General features: G+C 36.9%; 1 pseudogene; it reads left to right on the top strand.

The window, feature by feature from the left end:
• The first annotated feature begins 229 nt into the window (after positions 1–229).
• LOC122892698 lies at positions 230–363 on the top strand (annotated as a pseudogene).
• Positions 364–16,806: the final 16,443 nt, after the last annotated feature.

The following is a 16,806-nucleotide window of genomic DNA, read 5'->3' as shown; positions in this document are numbered from 1 at the left end:
TCACCATAGAACATACCCTCCCCAATGTCCATAACCTCACCCCCCTTCTCCCAACCCCCCTCCCCCCAGCAACCCTCAGTTTGTTTTGTGAGATTAAGAGTCATTTATGGTTTGTCTCCCTCCCAATCCCATCTTGTTTCATTTATTCTTCTCCTACCCCCTTAACCCCCCCCCCCCGTTGCATCTCCACTTCCTCATATCAGAGAGATTATATGATAGTTGTCTTTCTATCGCTTCTTGGCCTTTTGGCTAAGATCAAGTGTAGTACCTGTTCTTATCAGTTTAATATTTTTAACTTGTTTTATGTGAAAACTGCTGGATGGCTGTAGCTCAGATAGTTGGTTCAATTTTTCTAGACTCTGTTAATTTGACTGGTTTATAGGAGATTTGAAATGGGATGTCCATATGAAAATATTCCCTAAGAACTAAATTAATGCATGTATATTAGGAATGAATTTTATAAACATGCTTCCGTTTATGTTCTCTTTGCCCTAGGTAGAACTATAAGTAACAAAATGTTATTCCTTGCCCTTCTCAAACTAATCTGTTATGATTTTATAAAGAAACAGTCACAAATTTCCTTGCTGATTGTTCTAGAAAATCTGTTTTATTTCTTTCAGTGAGTCCCTGGTTGCCAACAGTTAGACTCCTTTTTAAATTCAATTTCTTATAGTCATTAATAAGATGAAATTAGTAATATATATTAATAATATTAGTATTAATATTCTGTCTCAGATTTGTTCTCCCAAGGCAACTTTACTAGGTGTATTATCTACTTCTTGCTTTAGCCAGGCTAACACTTTCAACTTCAACAAAACAAACTCTGGACCACTGTTTTTTCAGTTTTCTTTAACAGTAAAATTTTTAAGCCTCTAGTCACGTTACCAAAGGAAAAAAAAATTACAAGAGAAGAGACGAATAACAAATATCATAATTTGGAAAGTGCCCATCACTACTGATCCCATGAACATTGCAACATTAGTAAATAACTATTATTAACAACTCTATGCCCACAAATTTGATAACTGGATGAAATAGCACATTCCCTTGAACTAATCATCTAAAGAAACTCACACAAGAAGATGTATAATCTGAATAGATCTCTATTAAAACAACCAATTTAATGATTAACAACCTACTAAATGAAATTACTTGTTGCAGGTAGTTTCACTAGTGAATTCTGACAAACATTTCAATAATAATGATACCAGTTCTCCACAATCTACCCAAAAAATAGCTAGCAAACCCCTCCTAAGCTATTCTGTGAGGTCAGTATTACTCAAATAACAAAACTGGATGGCAACATGAAAAAGAAAAACTATAAACCAAGATGTTTCACGAAAACAGATACAAAAACCTACAACAAAAAATTAGTAAATAAAATTCAACCCTGTATGAAAACAATTATACACTATGAACAAGTGGAATGGATTCCAGGTATATAAGGCTATATCAACATTTTAAAATTAATTATTATAATCCATCACAACATGTTAGACATGAAAAATTATATTGATACAGAACAATTATTCAAAAAAATGCAATGCCAATAATGATTTAAAAAAAAACCTCCAACTAGAAATAGAGGGGGAAGTAATCAAGTTGATTTAAATTAAGACTAATGTTCTGTTGTGGTGAGAAACCAGATGCTTTCCCCCTAAGATCACCAAGGCAAGGCTATCTCCTTTCACTACCCTTACTAAGCATTGCGCTGAAAGTCCTTGCTAACATAGTAAGAAAAAAAAGTACATAAAAAGGTACACAAGTTGAGAAGAAAAAGGGCAAATGAAAGCACATGAGTTGTTGCTCAGTATCTTAGGGCATCAGGGAATTGCAAATTAAAACAAGATACTATTGTGCATGTAGAAAGATTAACACCCAAAACACTGACAACACCAAAATACTGATGAGAATGTGGAACAACAGAAACTCTCAGTCATTGCTTGCATGAAAGAGAATGGTCTGACCACTTACAAGTAGAACACAGTTTGGACGTTTTTTTATGAAGTTAGTTGTCGGGGACCGCCTCTGGCCGGGAAAGTCCCCGCCATTACAAGATGGCGCTTGGCTCACTGCCAGCAAAATATGCAGCAAGTAAACAACGAACGTTCTGGTGAAGCTCGCCTAAAGGAGGACATAGTCATTGGCTGTTTCAAATTTAATCAGCATAGTAACAGGACTCTCATTGGCTCTCCCCATTGCTTGGCCCCTTTTTGGTCACCCTGCTCGCTGATTGGTCATGTAAACATATATAAGTGTGTAGACTTGAGGAAATAAGGAGAGAGAAGATACATCTGAACTGGGGCTTCTTGTCGTCCTTGCGGGTCGAGGGCGACAGTTAGTCACAGTCTTATCGCATGATCCATCAGTTGCTCTTTGAAATATTTACTCAAATGAGTTGAAAACTTACGTTCACACAAAAAGCTGCACATAAAGCTTCTATCACTTCCTTCATAATTGTAAAATATGGGAAACAACCAAAATGTCATACAATAGGTGAACAGATAAGTTGGTACATCCTAACAATGGAAAATTATTCAGCAATGAAAAGAAACTATCAAGTTTTGAAAACAACAGGGAGAAACTCTAAATGTTTTTTACGGAGAAGCCTGTCCACAAAGACTACATACAGTATCCTTCCAACTAAATGACATTATGAAAAGACATATATATGGAGATAGTAAAAAGATAAGTGGTTGCTGTGGATTAGGGGTAAGAGTGAAAGATAAGTAGATAAAGCACAGGAAATAACAGGGCAGTGAAAATACCCTGTAGCACGTGGTAATGAAATATATACATACTATGCATTTATCAAAACTTCCAAAATATACAACATAAAGGGTGAACTCTAACATAAACTATGTACCTCAGGAAATGATAGCATATCAGTAATGATTCAATTTTAACAAAGGTATCACACTAACGCAGGAAATTACTAACATGGGAAACTATATGTGGAGGAAAAGGATATATACCAAACTTGCAGTTTCTGCTTCATTTTTCTATAACTCAAAACTAGTCTAAAATATAATCTATTAATTTTAAAAAACGCTGAGTGAAATAAGTCAAGCAGAGAGAGTCAATTATCATATGATTTCACTCACTCGTGGAACATAAGGAATAACATGGAGGACATTGGGAGTTGGAGAGGAGAAGTGAGTTGGGGGAAATTGGAGGAGGAGACAAACCATGAGAGACTGTGGACTCTCAAAAACAAACTGAGGGTTTTGGAGGGGTGGTGGGTGGCGGTTATGTGAGCCTGGTGGTGGGTATTAAGGAGGGCACGTATTGCATGGAGCACTGTGTGTGGTGCATAAAATTAAAAAAAAAAAAAAAAGGATAGCTTGATTTTGAAAATTAAAAACAAAACAAAACCCTAATTTCCAGAATTTCTTACTAAATTATAACAAATGAAAACACTAAACAGATTGAAAAATCAGTAACCCTTCATGGCTCTCTAAGGGAAGATGGGACACAGGAGAGACAAACACTGGAGAGACAAACATAGGAAGACACGGGAGCTATGACTCACCACAGTAGAAACTCCAGCAGAAACCACCACTAAAGGAGAACTAGGGTAGGGAAACCTGAAGTGTAGTTGCTGCGTTCCTAGAGACTAAACACAAACAACTCTGAGAGTTAAAAACTCCCAGGGAGAAGAATCATAAAATGACCTCCACCAGGGGCGCCTGGGTGGCTCAGTGGTTCAGCCTCTGCTTTCAGCTCTGGTAATGATTTCAGGGTCCTGGGATCAAGTCCCACGTCAGGCTCTCTGCTCAGTGGAGAATCTGCTTCCTCCTCTCTCTCTCTCTCTCTCTCTCTGCCTACTTGTGATCTCTGTCAAATAAATAAATAAAATCTTCTTTAAAAATGTTTTTAATTAAAAAATCAAATTCTCTAACTTCCACATATTTGATAAAAAATTTGTCCTCAACATATGCACTGAAAAGGAAAGCTGTTCAATTTATTAATTTCCAAAATGTTTTATTTATTTTATTAAAACTAAATACTGAAATGCAACTGATTCAATCATGAATCAATCTTTCTTGTCTTAAAGATAGTGGTAAATTATAAAAAAAAAGAGAAAGAAAACAGGAACTATTGGCCAATGGTGCATATTTACTACATAATAACTTAATATTTTCAGGGGAACTAAAATTCTAAACAACCATAAAAAGAATATATATATATATATATATATATGTGCGTTTGTGTGTGCGTGTGTTTGGGGTGTTTTTTTTTTTAAGGATTTTATTTATTTATTGGACAGAGAGAGAGAAACAGCAAGAGAAGGAATATAGGTGAAGGGAGCGGGAGCGGGAGAGGGAGAAGCAGGCCTCCTGCTGAGCAGAGGGCCCAATTCAGGGCTCCATCCCAGGACCCTGGGATCATGATCTGACCAGAAGACCAGAAGACTTAATCAACCGAACCACCCAGGTGCCCCTGTGTGTGGTTTTCTGTTGGTAGTTAATACATGCTAATTTACTGATTATGTTCAAGGGATGGGAAAATAACTGAAGAGTTTGGAATTGGGAAGAGATATTTATAGTTTAAATTGCAAAATAACTATAAAAGAAATTTTCATAGAAAAATATAAAATATAAGCATATTAATGTCATCTATTTAAAAGAAGAGGCTATTAAAAAATAAATAAATAAATAAATAAATAAATAAAAGAAGAGGCTATTATAATGGAATGAAAGAAAAAAAAAACCTGTCATATACAGAATGTAATAAATATATTTAAGGCAAAATGTTTTTAAAATTTTAAAATCAAAGGAATGTAAAAATATTTATTAACCAAATGAAAGGTGAATGGGGCAGACATTTGATTATATGATACAAAATAGGATTAAGACATAAATCTCAACATTCAGTATACTGCTTAATATTAGCTGCAAAGAGGTTTGAGCAAATTATATAATATGTAAATTATATCTCAATAATACTGTTTGAAAAAAAAGTTTCTTTTTGGCATGACCATTAAAAGTAGCAAAGAAGAGCATTGCTTGACATCCAAGTACAGGCTGGCAATTAAAGCCTACATTAATGTATCATACCATGTCCATTTATTCTCCCCTTTTTTTTTCTCTTTTAAGATTTTATATATTTATTTTAGAAAGAGAGAGCACATGGGTAGGGAGAGTAGCAGGGGGAGAGGGGGAGAGAGAATCCCAAACAGACTCCAAGCTGTGTATGGAGCCTGACTCGGGGCTCCATCCCAAGAACTCTGGGATCATGACCAGAGCCAAAATCAAGAGTCACATGTTTAAACCATTGAACCACCAGGGTGCCCCACACTCAATTCTTCTTAAGCATCTCGGGACTTTTATTTCTCCAGCTTAGGTTAAATGGGGAAGGATTTTTGGTGCCTTTGAAGAGAGGCAGCCTCCTGAGAAGCGATTCATTACCATTGTGATCTGGTGATTATGTATCCACAGTATTTAAGAACAACAGTGCCAGTTTCATTCTGATTTTCATCCTGTTCTTCATTCACCACCTGAACAGTTGACTCACTTAAACCATTCTTTTTTTTTTTTTCCATTTCTCTCATTATCATTTTAATGTTTCTGTTAGCCTTCTTTGTTCTTTGAAATGGCTTCTCATTACTAAAGCAATACATGGCAGAGATGGTAGCAAGAGGTTGTTCCCTATGTGGTTTATTGCCCTCTGAACATGAGGTTGAAATTAGGTGGCCCAGGCAGAAGGAACTGCCTGTATCACAAGGTATATGGTTGTTTGGACCAGAGGCACATCATTTTGGCTGGGTGATTGCTTGTTGTCATAAAACCAATCTCATCTTAAAAAAACAAAACAAAACAACAACAACAACAAAAACCAATCTCATCTTGCTTGTACATGTAACATTTCAAGGGCTTCAGGGGATAGTTCATTATTTAAAGAAGGCAAAACAATCAAGTGGTAAAATTTTCAGCATAAACTTGCTCAATTCGTGGCTTCATTCATTCTAAATTGGTCAATTCAATTATATATAAATTCTGGAGAATTTTCTGTGTGTTGAATTCTACTGGGACTCAGATTGACTAGTCCATTCTGTTCAATTATGTCTATCATGAAATTGTAAGTCTCCCAATCATTTAACTAATGAATCTGAGAGCATGAAGATTTATCAGGGACTTGCTAATATTTTCAAAGTGTCACACTCCTTTGAACTATATTGACAGGCTTCTATGGTCCCCTCTCTCCTGTGTCATATGCCTGGGAGTATAGCTAATGACTAATGACCATATCTGAATAAAATCATAACTGACCACAGTACTTTTCAAATGCTTCAGAACCTTCCTTGTACAATAACACTTTTTTCAGTTGTCTGTTTTACCTACTGTGATTGACTCTTTTCTTATGTTTTCAGCATTCTCTACTCACACTAAAAATCAATGAAGTATTAACCTATAGTCCTTCTCAGTCTCCTCCTCTCAATCGTTCTTTCCTTATGAATTTATTTTGCTAACTCAACAGGAGTCAAAATTTTAACTCATAAATAACAAGCAAACAAACAAACATCTACTACAAAAGTTTTGCTGCTTCATTCTGAGTGGGTCAGCAACTGTCCTAGCATTGAAACCTGAGCTCTCTCTTCCCTCATCCTTGCCTAACCACAAGGTACCCTTGCCATACTGAGTTGTAGGTCTGAAAGTCAATCCTTCCTCTTTAAGGTGCCAGCCTGTAAGATCTACAGTGATTAAATAGCAGCAGTGGTCTTGGGTTCTGATTGATAATCAAACTCATAAAGCACAATAACTTTCACAAAGCACCAAGTTCATTAGCTTTCATGAAGGTTAAAGATCAGGGAACAACATGCACAGTGGCCATAGAGCAATTGTTTTTTGACCCTCAGAATGAATTTCTGAATAATCCCTAAATTACATATTAATATTTCACTGAGATTTGATATTGGATTTCTTTTTAGATTTTTATTTATTTATTTATTTATTTTTGTGTGCACATGTGCACGTGCACGAGAGAGGGAGAGAGAGAGCATGCACAAGCCAGGGAAGAGGAAGAAAGAAGGGCCACTGATTATACCTATTATTTTGGAGATAGTATCTCTGAACTAGATGATCAGTGTGGCATTGGCTTTGCCTAAACTAGGCTATTAGTGTGATGACAGAATTTAACAGTATGTGATATTCTTAACTATCATAAAAGTGGCAGTGAATACTACCATGCTACCATCTGAGCAAAACAGCCTGTAACATCAGACTTTACTGGCAATGGCAGCCCCTTTGACCTGGCAATGTTTAAATGCTTCACAGAATTCAAAACAGGAGATCAGAGCTTGGATGTCTGGTTGACTTATCTGCATGCTTTTCTCTACATCATCTCATAGAAATAGTAAAACCTATGTGTTTGGAGAAAACTTTGATTTTGTGGTGGGTGCTCTGATATAAGGATCAAAATGAACTTTAAATCATTTATGCTCTATCACCTTTATAATTTATATAAAAAGGTTCAAGATATTGATGCAAGGGTTGGAAGTAATATACAAACAGAGGACTCAGTGCTGGTCCAAAGAGAAGAATTGGGTTCTTTTGTCTGATCTCTTCAAGTGCTTCATATACCCAAAAATGATGGAATCCTACGTTTCACCAGAAATGAAAATCACAAATACAACTATCCCTTAGTACTCTTTTCAACCTCTGCAGACTGAGATGAAAACCATTCTTTTTAAAACCATGGTTCAACGGAGAGGAGAGGAGAATACGATAAAACCACACTTCCTTCCAGTTCCTAGTGCCTCATCCCACTTACCTCACTTGAATTTCTCCAGAGCAGCAATCACTACCTGGTACTTCACGTGATTCTCTACTGTCTCTCTCTCTCTCCAAAAATGGAAGTGCCAAATAAGCACAAATTTTGTTTTGATCACTTTTGTGTCTCCAGTAAAACTAGCATGTAATATACCCCCAGTGAACATCAGCTGAGTGAATAAATAAAGGCAGAAAAGATTATTGAGTGCCAAGAAATGGTGAAGAGAAACACCAAACAATGAAGACTAGAATTTATAAAGAGAAAAATGGATGCTGGTGATTTTGTTTTACACTTTAGACTTCTCTCAGTTTGGTGGAGAACACTGACATGGCTGTGTATATAATATATACACATATATGTCAAATATAATCTTGGAAAGGTTTATATTGTGAGAATAAATATACATCGAAGGAGAGGAAAGGAAGAGATACACGTATGAGTGATATAAAAAGAAAAGAAAAAGCTATCTGCATCCAAATCCATTTTCTTCCCAACTCTTTTGCTTTCCAAGACACTCTGTTTTACTAACCATTTCCTTAACTTACTGTGGGTGGAGACCCTTGCTTATCTTTCTGATATTCAGGTCACTATGGTAATTGTGGTCCCTTGGCTTCTGGAAGTTACAGACTCCCCCCTCTTCACTATTGCTTTGGTGTTCCATCTTTTCTATTGCTATAAAGTCAAACTCTGATTGTCTTTCTCACCATCAGTCCTAGCCTACAGAAGAAAATCTCTACAGTAAGAAAGGGTACCAGTGCCCCTTTTCAACAGTGGTGTTCCTGATGATTGGTAAGTGGATGTGCCCTCTAGACATTCTTACAGAATATAATCCTCCATTGAGTGGTCTGCTTTCACATAATATATTCTCTCCTTCAAAGTCACTTTTCTGAGCCATTTTGACCTCTTCTAGAACTCTATCCCAGGGAAACTCAGGCATTCCCACTTTGTCCATTGTGGACAATCACTCTCCAGGCTTTTAAGGGCCACTCTAGCAGTGAAATTGTCCTATTCTGGGTCTTCACTGGTTTTTAACTCTATATTGGGAAAGTGTCCCCAAGTCTATCAATTCTTTTTTACCCAGCCTCAAGTTCTGTACCTTTCTACCCTGACACCCTTAAGCATGCACCATCGTTTTCCTGCTGGTACATATTAGCTCATTCTTCTACCTACTTTGGAATGTTCATGACTGTTATGCCCAAATTCCAAGGCCCCCTCCAAAGATGACCATCAGAGTCCAGAGTCAAAGCCAAACAGCAAGGGTCATTTATTACGAGTTTGAACCCAGACCTCCACGCACTCATTGCCGGTGATGCTAAGAGGCCCTGAGCTCAGGATCACAACACTTTTTATACACTATTTTTGGGGAGGCAGGGACTTAGCGTATATCATATCTTGTAACAAATCGCTACATACCACGGGAAAATCAAAAAGCAACTCTATAATATGACTGGCATGCTACAGAGCAGGAAAAGGGCTGGGAACAGATTATTGGTTAAGTCAAGGGGCTGTCATTCTTCAAACTGCTGAATTGGCACTGCTAGGGTATGTGTCACCTAGGGATTGATCAGGGTCTTCCTGTCAAGCCACAGGGCGTCAGATGGTTGTTATCTCTTGGCCCAGAGCCAGATGGGGGGCCTGGGAGCAGCCATTATGTCATGCCCAATTCTGGGTGGGGGTCTCTCTGGTGTCAGATGGCTGTTATCTCTTGGCCCAGAGCCAGATGGGAGGCCTGGGAGCAGCCATTCTGTCATGTTCAATTCTGGGCGGGGGATGTGTGGTTACAGAGTGTCTATGGAAAGTTTGCTGGTATTTTTCCATCTCCTCATGGGTTAGCAAGTGAAGGTACAGAAGCAGAAATAGCGGTTAGGTGTATAGTGCTCATAATTTTATTCCCTAAGCATCTCAATGACCAATGGCTAAGGTTCTTGATGAGTTTCAAAACCTGCTTATTCTTGTTTATCCCATCCTTGTTTTCCACTCACCTGTACACTCAACTTCTGATCTGGTCTAACTATAGAAGCATTGTAAAGTAGAACAAAGAGGTGGAAGAAAATCACGCTCTATTTTTAATAACAAGTTGACAAGGAAGACTCATTGAGACATTTAAAGACTTACAAAGAGAAACATAATGCATGCATTAATATAGGGAGATAACTTGCTTAAAATGGATAGAGTTACTTTTTTTTTTAAAGAGGAGGCTTTATCAAATGAAAATATAGAAAGCTGATGTAGTTGTTGTTTTGTTTGTTTTTTTAAATATGGTCACTTTAATTACATTCATTTATCTGGGAGGAAAATCCTTAGCCTTTTAGATAGAAGGTGAAATGAAATATCATCTTTAGGAAGAAATAATGCTTAAGAAGAAAAATGTTTAGAGGTAACATAGCTATGAACTAGAGGAGTTAATAAATATAAGTTTTCTATTGATGGTATTTCAACAAAAATGCTACTGAATGTTGACCTTTAAAATTTTTCTTCAATATTGCTTTGAATTTGAGTTGCTAGCACTCTTTACTTGGAATATCACTAGAAATGTACATAAATTTTGGACAGTTAAAAGAGAATCCTGCACCCGTTGAAACACTCATGCTTTGTTTCTCACTTGGAAACAATAAATTGCTAAATCCATTTAAGCAGCTAATTTCCTGCTTGAAAATACTAAATCACTTCTTCTGATTTCCCTTTTGTGTTTTGCTAAAAGGGAACTTTAATCTTGTGTCCTAGTAATGACAAGGTGGGTAGTTTCTTTATTTCTGTTAGGTGCTCTCATTAACATCACTTACAACCTTATACAACAAAGACCATCACCCACAATACAAAACAGAGATTGGAAAAATGAAAAACAATGAGATCTACAAAATATGTACATGCATACATACAAAAATTTATTGTTAGCCAGCTCTTAGTGATGGTACCAATTACCCAATACAAATTGCATACATTCATGTTTTAGTTTTCAGAGCCATCTTGTCAAAATTTTGTTATTATTTAATAAAAATCTTTTTTATGTGTATGTGTACTACTTGTTTTATGTATTCTGTATACTCAAATATTTATGTTCTATATATAATATATATATACTATATATAAATATTTTATATATAAATATAAATATTTAAATATAGTGATGAGTCAAATTAAAAGAATATATAATTTATTTAATCACAATTTTCTATGAATAAGAGATTTATTTTATTATTTAATTTATGTTGCATAAGATACTCCCCAAAGATTTTTCTAACTTTTTTCTTGGGGATGAGAGGGGTTGATAATGTCGTAATCTCTCCTTACCAAAAGGTATCTGAAGTTTTCCAATGTCACATCTTCAATAAAGGGCCCTATAGTTTGGAATTTGGAGAGTAATGATGATGAATTTTAAAAATATTTTAAATTAATACAATGTATTTTTCTCAAGCTGGAAGCTCAGTCTGTTCTATTAGCTTTAGGTATCTTTCATGGCTTATCAATATGAGCTTAGATTGAAAACCACAGTGGATAAACTGAAATGCATCACTAAATAAAAAAACAGGAAGTAAATCAATGATTACTTTCCCTGTTGTATAAATATGTGAAGAAACACATTTAGTACACATCAGTTCTATCAACAATATCTCTGAGTAATTTCTATCTGTATGTTTATCCTCAATATTTTATATATTTAACTTATCATATTTTGATTTAATTTGAAGTACAATGCCTGACTCTCCCCCAAAGAATAAAAGAGAGTCTGTGATAACCTTAATTTAAACATGTCAAGTTCTGTTTATTGGTAACTTTGAAATGTTAGCTTATGTTCTAATAGTACACATGCATTATTCAAAAGATGAATTTGTAATTAATTTCCAAAACAAGGAAAATTTGAGAATAAAAGAGGCACTAGTAATTGTAATAAAAGAGGAGAGGGAATAATCCAGGATTGTGCCAGGCAAACATGCATTCACAATAACTTCAGTTATTAAACATTGTTGACAGTTTGCCAATATATCAATTTCTAAATTCAATAGTCCCAATTTGCCTTCTTTTTGCATTCATGATCCCTACTGTAGAGTCTAATTTAGACAAAATAGAATGAAGTTGAACAACAAAGAGTCTGTACCCAGGCTGCATTGGTTCAAATCTCACTTCTTCCACTTACTATTTGTGATGTCTTGGGAAATTTACCTAAATTTTCAATGACTTATTTCCTTTATCTTTAAGTGGGACAGAAGATTTCAGTAAATATTTCATATATTTGTGAAGATTGATTAAGATATAAAATATTTAAAATTGTACCTAGCACATAGTAAACGATTAATAAATATAAATTTCCATTATTGATTGAAATATACTACAGTAAGTCTCTATATAAAAATTGGAGGGGAGGGAGCAGCTTTTCTGCCCACAAGTCTTGTCCACATAACTGAATAAACCACCATTTTGCACCAAAGATGTCTCAAGAATTCCTTCATGGTCAGGGCACCTGGGTGGCTCAGTGGATTAAGCCTCTGCCTTTGGGTCAGGTTATGATCTCATGGTCCTGGGATCAAGTCCCACATCAGGCTCCCTGCCGAGCAGAGAGCTTCCTCCTCTCTCTCTGCCTGCCTCTCTTCATACTTGTGATCTCTGTCTGTCAAATAAATAAATGAAATCTTTAAAAAAACAAAACAAAACAAAACAATTCTCCCTTGGTCATTGGCTCCAGACCTCACCCCACTGAACCTTGCCTATGTTCTAAAACTTCATCATTTGGCACCAGAACATGGGGCTGTGAGTCTTTACATTTGGACTCTGAGCTTTGGTGCAAAATTGGCTGCAAGATTTCTCCCAATTAAAGATGGCAGAGGGGTAGCAGGCTGAGATGACATCAGGTAGCAGGAGATAAGCTAGACACCTTATCAAACCATTCCAAACACCTACAAATCCAATAGGAAATCAAAGAGAAGAAGAGCAACAATTCTAGAAACAGAACATCGACCACTTTCCGAAAGGTAGGACCTGTGGAGAAGTGAATCCAAAGTGATGGGAAGATAGACTGCGGGGTGGGGGGGTGCTGGCTCCCAGCAAGTGGCACAGCAATGGAGCACAAAATCAGAACTTTTAAAAGTCTGCTCCACTGAGGGACATCACTCCAGAGGCTAAGCTGGAGTGAAGCCCATGCGGGGACAGCATGGCCTCAGATCCCACAGGGTCACAGAAGGATCAGGGGTGTCTGAATGTCACAGAGCTTGCAGGTAGTAGAGCAGGGAAGCTGGCTACAGAGATGGAGCCAAGGAGTAAGCACTCAACTTGGGGGTACCTTAAACTGTGATCCATGGCACAGTCAGACCACTGCTCTTTGAGCAGGGACCCCACAAGATCTGGGGAGAACCCCTAAAAGAGCACAGGGCTCTACTGGGTTTGGAGACTCCAGATGGAGCTGTGTGCCAGAGACAAAGACACTTGGCCACAGGCTGGGTGAGCTTGGAGCATGGCCAGAGGCCAGGGAGTTAGAAGTGATTGAGCACTTTTCTCCAAGGGCTCACTGAGGAGTGGGGCCCTGAGCTCTCAGGCTCCTCTGGGTGGGAGAGTGGGAGGCCGCCAGATTGGGAGGCCACCATTTTAATTCCTGTCCTCCAGAACTCTTCAGAAAGCATTCAGGGAACAAAAGCTCTCAGAAAGGAACCTGAGTGGATTACTTAGCCTGGCCCCAGGTAAGGGCAGGGAAATTCCGCCTTGGGCAAAGACACTTGAGAATCACTACAACAGGCCCCTTCCCCAGAAGATCAGCAAGAAATCCAGCTAAGACCAAGTTCACTTACCAAGGAGAACAGCAGAATTCCAGAGGAGGAGTAAGCAAAGCATGGAATTCATGGCTTTCTCCCCATGATTCTTTAGTCTTGCAAAGTTAATTAAATTTTTTTAACTTTTATTTTTTTCTTAGGTTAAATTTTTTTAACTTTTACTCTTTCCTCCTTTAATGTTTTTTAACTAGTTTATCTTAACTATACCTTTCATTTAAAAAAAAATTTTGAAACTTCATTATTATACTCCTATTTTATCCTTCATTGTATCTAACTTTATTTTTTGTATAGACATAGGGTTTTTTCTTCTAAAAATATTTGGGATACAACTTCTTTTAATAGATCAAAATATACCCTAAATCTAGCACAGGGCTTTGGAGACTAGAAGTCTCCAGCCTGAGCAAATTCTCTCCACTTTCTTTTTCTTTATTCTCCCAATCAACTTATCTTATCGACTCCTATTTTAGAAATTTTTTTTAAGAAAGTTTCATCTTGGGGTGCTTGGGTGGCTCAGTGGGTTAAAGCCTCCGCCTTTGGTTTGGGTCATGATCCCAGGGTCCTGGGATCGAGCTCCACATTGGGCTTTCTGCTCAGCAGGAAGCCTGCTTCTCCCTCTCTCTCTGCCTGCCTCTCTGCCTACTTGTGATCTCTGTCAAATAAATAAATAAAATTTTTAATAAATAAAGTTTCCTCTTTATAGTCATATTCCATCCCTTCATTATGTTTACCCTTATTTTTGTGTATATACATATATATACACACTAATATATATATATATATATACATATATGTATATATATATATTTCATTCTTTAAAATTTGGGGAGATAGTTTCTTCTAAGAGATCAAAGTACTCCCAAGATTAAGTGGGTGACTCTGTTCTATTCACCAGTCTAATATCTATGTTTTCTTTTTTATATTTTTCTTTTTTTAATTTTTTTTTCCCTGAACTTCTTTTTACCCCTTTCTTCCCCCCACGATTTGGGGTCTCTTCTGATTTGGTTAAAGCACATTTTCCTAGGGGCTTTGCCACCCTTTAGTATTTTATTCTCTCATTCATATATTATCTCGATAAAATGACAAGGTGGAAAAACTCATAAAAAAACAAACAAACAAACAAAAAAAACCAAGAGGCAGTACCAAACACTGGCGACCTAATCAATATGGACATTGGTAATATGTCAGATCTAGAGTTCAGAATGATAATTCTCAAGGTGCTAGCTGGGTTTGAAAAAGGCATGGAAGATATTAGAGAAACCCTGTCTGGAGAAATAAAAGCCCTTTCTTGAGAAATAAAAGAACTAAAACCTAACTAAGCTGGAATTTTAAAAAGCTATTAATGAGGTGCAATAAAAAATGGAGACTCTTAGTGCTAGGATAAATGAGGCAGAAGAGAGAAATAGTGATATAGAAGACCAAATGACAGAGAATAAAGAAGCTGAGCAAAAGAGAGATAAACAACTACTGGACCATGAGGGGAGAATTTGAGATAAGTGATACAATAAGCTGCAACAACATTATAATAATTGGGATTCCAGAAGAAAAAGAAAGAGAGAGGGGAGCAGAAAGTATATTGGAGAGAATTATTATAGAGAATTTCCCTAACGTGGCAAAGGGAACAAACATCAAATTCCAGGAGGCACAGAGAACCCCCCTCAAAACCAATAATAATGGGTTCACACCCCATCATCTAAGAGTAGAATTTACAAGGCTTAGTGACAAAGAGAAAGTCCTGAAAGCAGCCTGGGACAAGAAGTCTGTAACCTACAATGGTAAAAATATTAGATTAGCAGCAGAGTTATCCACAGAGACTTGGCAGACCAGAAAGAACTGACATGATATATTCAGAAAACTAAATGAGAAAAACATGCAGCTAAGAATACTATACCCAGCTAGGCTATCATTGAAAATAGAAGGAGAGATAAAAAGCTTCCAGGACAAACAAAAACTAAAAGAATTTGTAAACACCAAACCAGCTCTACAGGAAATATTGAAAGGGGTCCTCTAAGCAAAGAGAGAGCCTAAAAGTAGTAGAGCAGAAAGAAACATCTTTTACATCTTTTAAAAAACATCTGTTGATGTACCTCTAGGTTCTTCCCATAGTTTGGCTATTGTGGACATTGCTGCTATAAGCATTCGGGTGCATGTGCCCCTTCGGATCACTACATTTGTAACTTTATGGTAAATACCCACTAGTGCAAATCCTGGGTCATAGGGTAGCTCTATTTTCAACTATTTGAGGAACCTCCATGCTGCTTTCCAGAGTGGTTGCACCAGCTTGCATTCCCACCAACAATGTAGGAGGGTTCCCCTTTCTCCACATCCTCGCCAGCATCTGTCATTTCTTGATTTGTGAATTTTAGCCATTCTGGCTGTTGTGAGGTGGTATCTCACCACAGTTTTGATTTGTATTTCCCAGATGCTGAGTGATGTGGAGCACTTTTTTGTGTATCTGTTGGCAGTCTGGATGTCTTCTTTGCAGAAATGTCTGTTCATGTCCTCTGCCCATTTCTTGATTGGATTTCTTGTTCTTTGGGTGTTGAGTTTTATAAGTTCTTTATAGATTTTAGATACTAGCCCTTTATCTGATATGTCATTTGCAAATATCTTCTCCCATTCTGTCAGTTGTCTTTTGGTTTTGTTAACTGTTTCCTTTGATCTAGATGAAGTCCCAATAGTTCATTTTTGCCCTTGCTTCCATTGCCTTTGGTGATGTTCCTTGGAAGAAGTTGCTGTGGCTGAGGTTGAAGAGGTTGCTGCCTGTGTTCTCCACAAGGATTTGGATGGATTCTTGTCTCACATTGAGGTATTTCATCCATTTTGAATCTATTTTTGTGTGTGGTTTAAGGAAATGGTCCAGTTTCATTCCCCTGCATGTGCCTATCCTATTTTCCCAATACCTCTTGTTGAAGAGATTGTCTTTTTTCTGTTGGACAGTCCTTCTTGCTTTATTGAAGATAAGTTGACCATAGAGTTGAGGGTCCATTTCTGGACTCTCTATTCTATTCTATGTGTCTATTTTTGTGCCAGTACCATACTTTCCTGATGATTACAGCTTTGTAATAGAGCTTGAAGTTTGGAATTGTGATGGCAGCAACTTTGGTTTTCTTTTTCAACATTCCTCTGGCTATTTGGAATCTTTTCTGGTTCCATATAAATTTTAGGATCATTTGTTCCATTTCTTTAAAAAAATTGATGGTATTTTGATAGGAATTGCATTAAATGTGTAGATTTCTTTATAGACATTTTCATAATATTTGTTCTCCCAATCCAT

This window comes from Neovison vison, chromosome 12, assembly GCF_020171115.1.
Source record: "Neovison vison isolate M4711 chromosome 12, ASM_NN_V1, whole genome shotgun sequence".
Lineage (NCBI taxonomy): Eukaryota > Metazoa > Chordata > Mammalia > Carnivora > Mustelidae > Neogale > Neogale vison.
The sequence above is the reverse complement of the archived record's forward strand: the minus strand, read 5'-3'. Positions and strand labels throughout refer to the sequence as shown.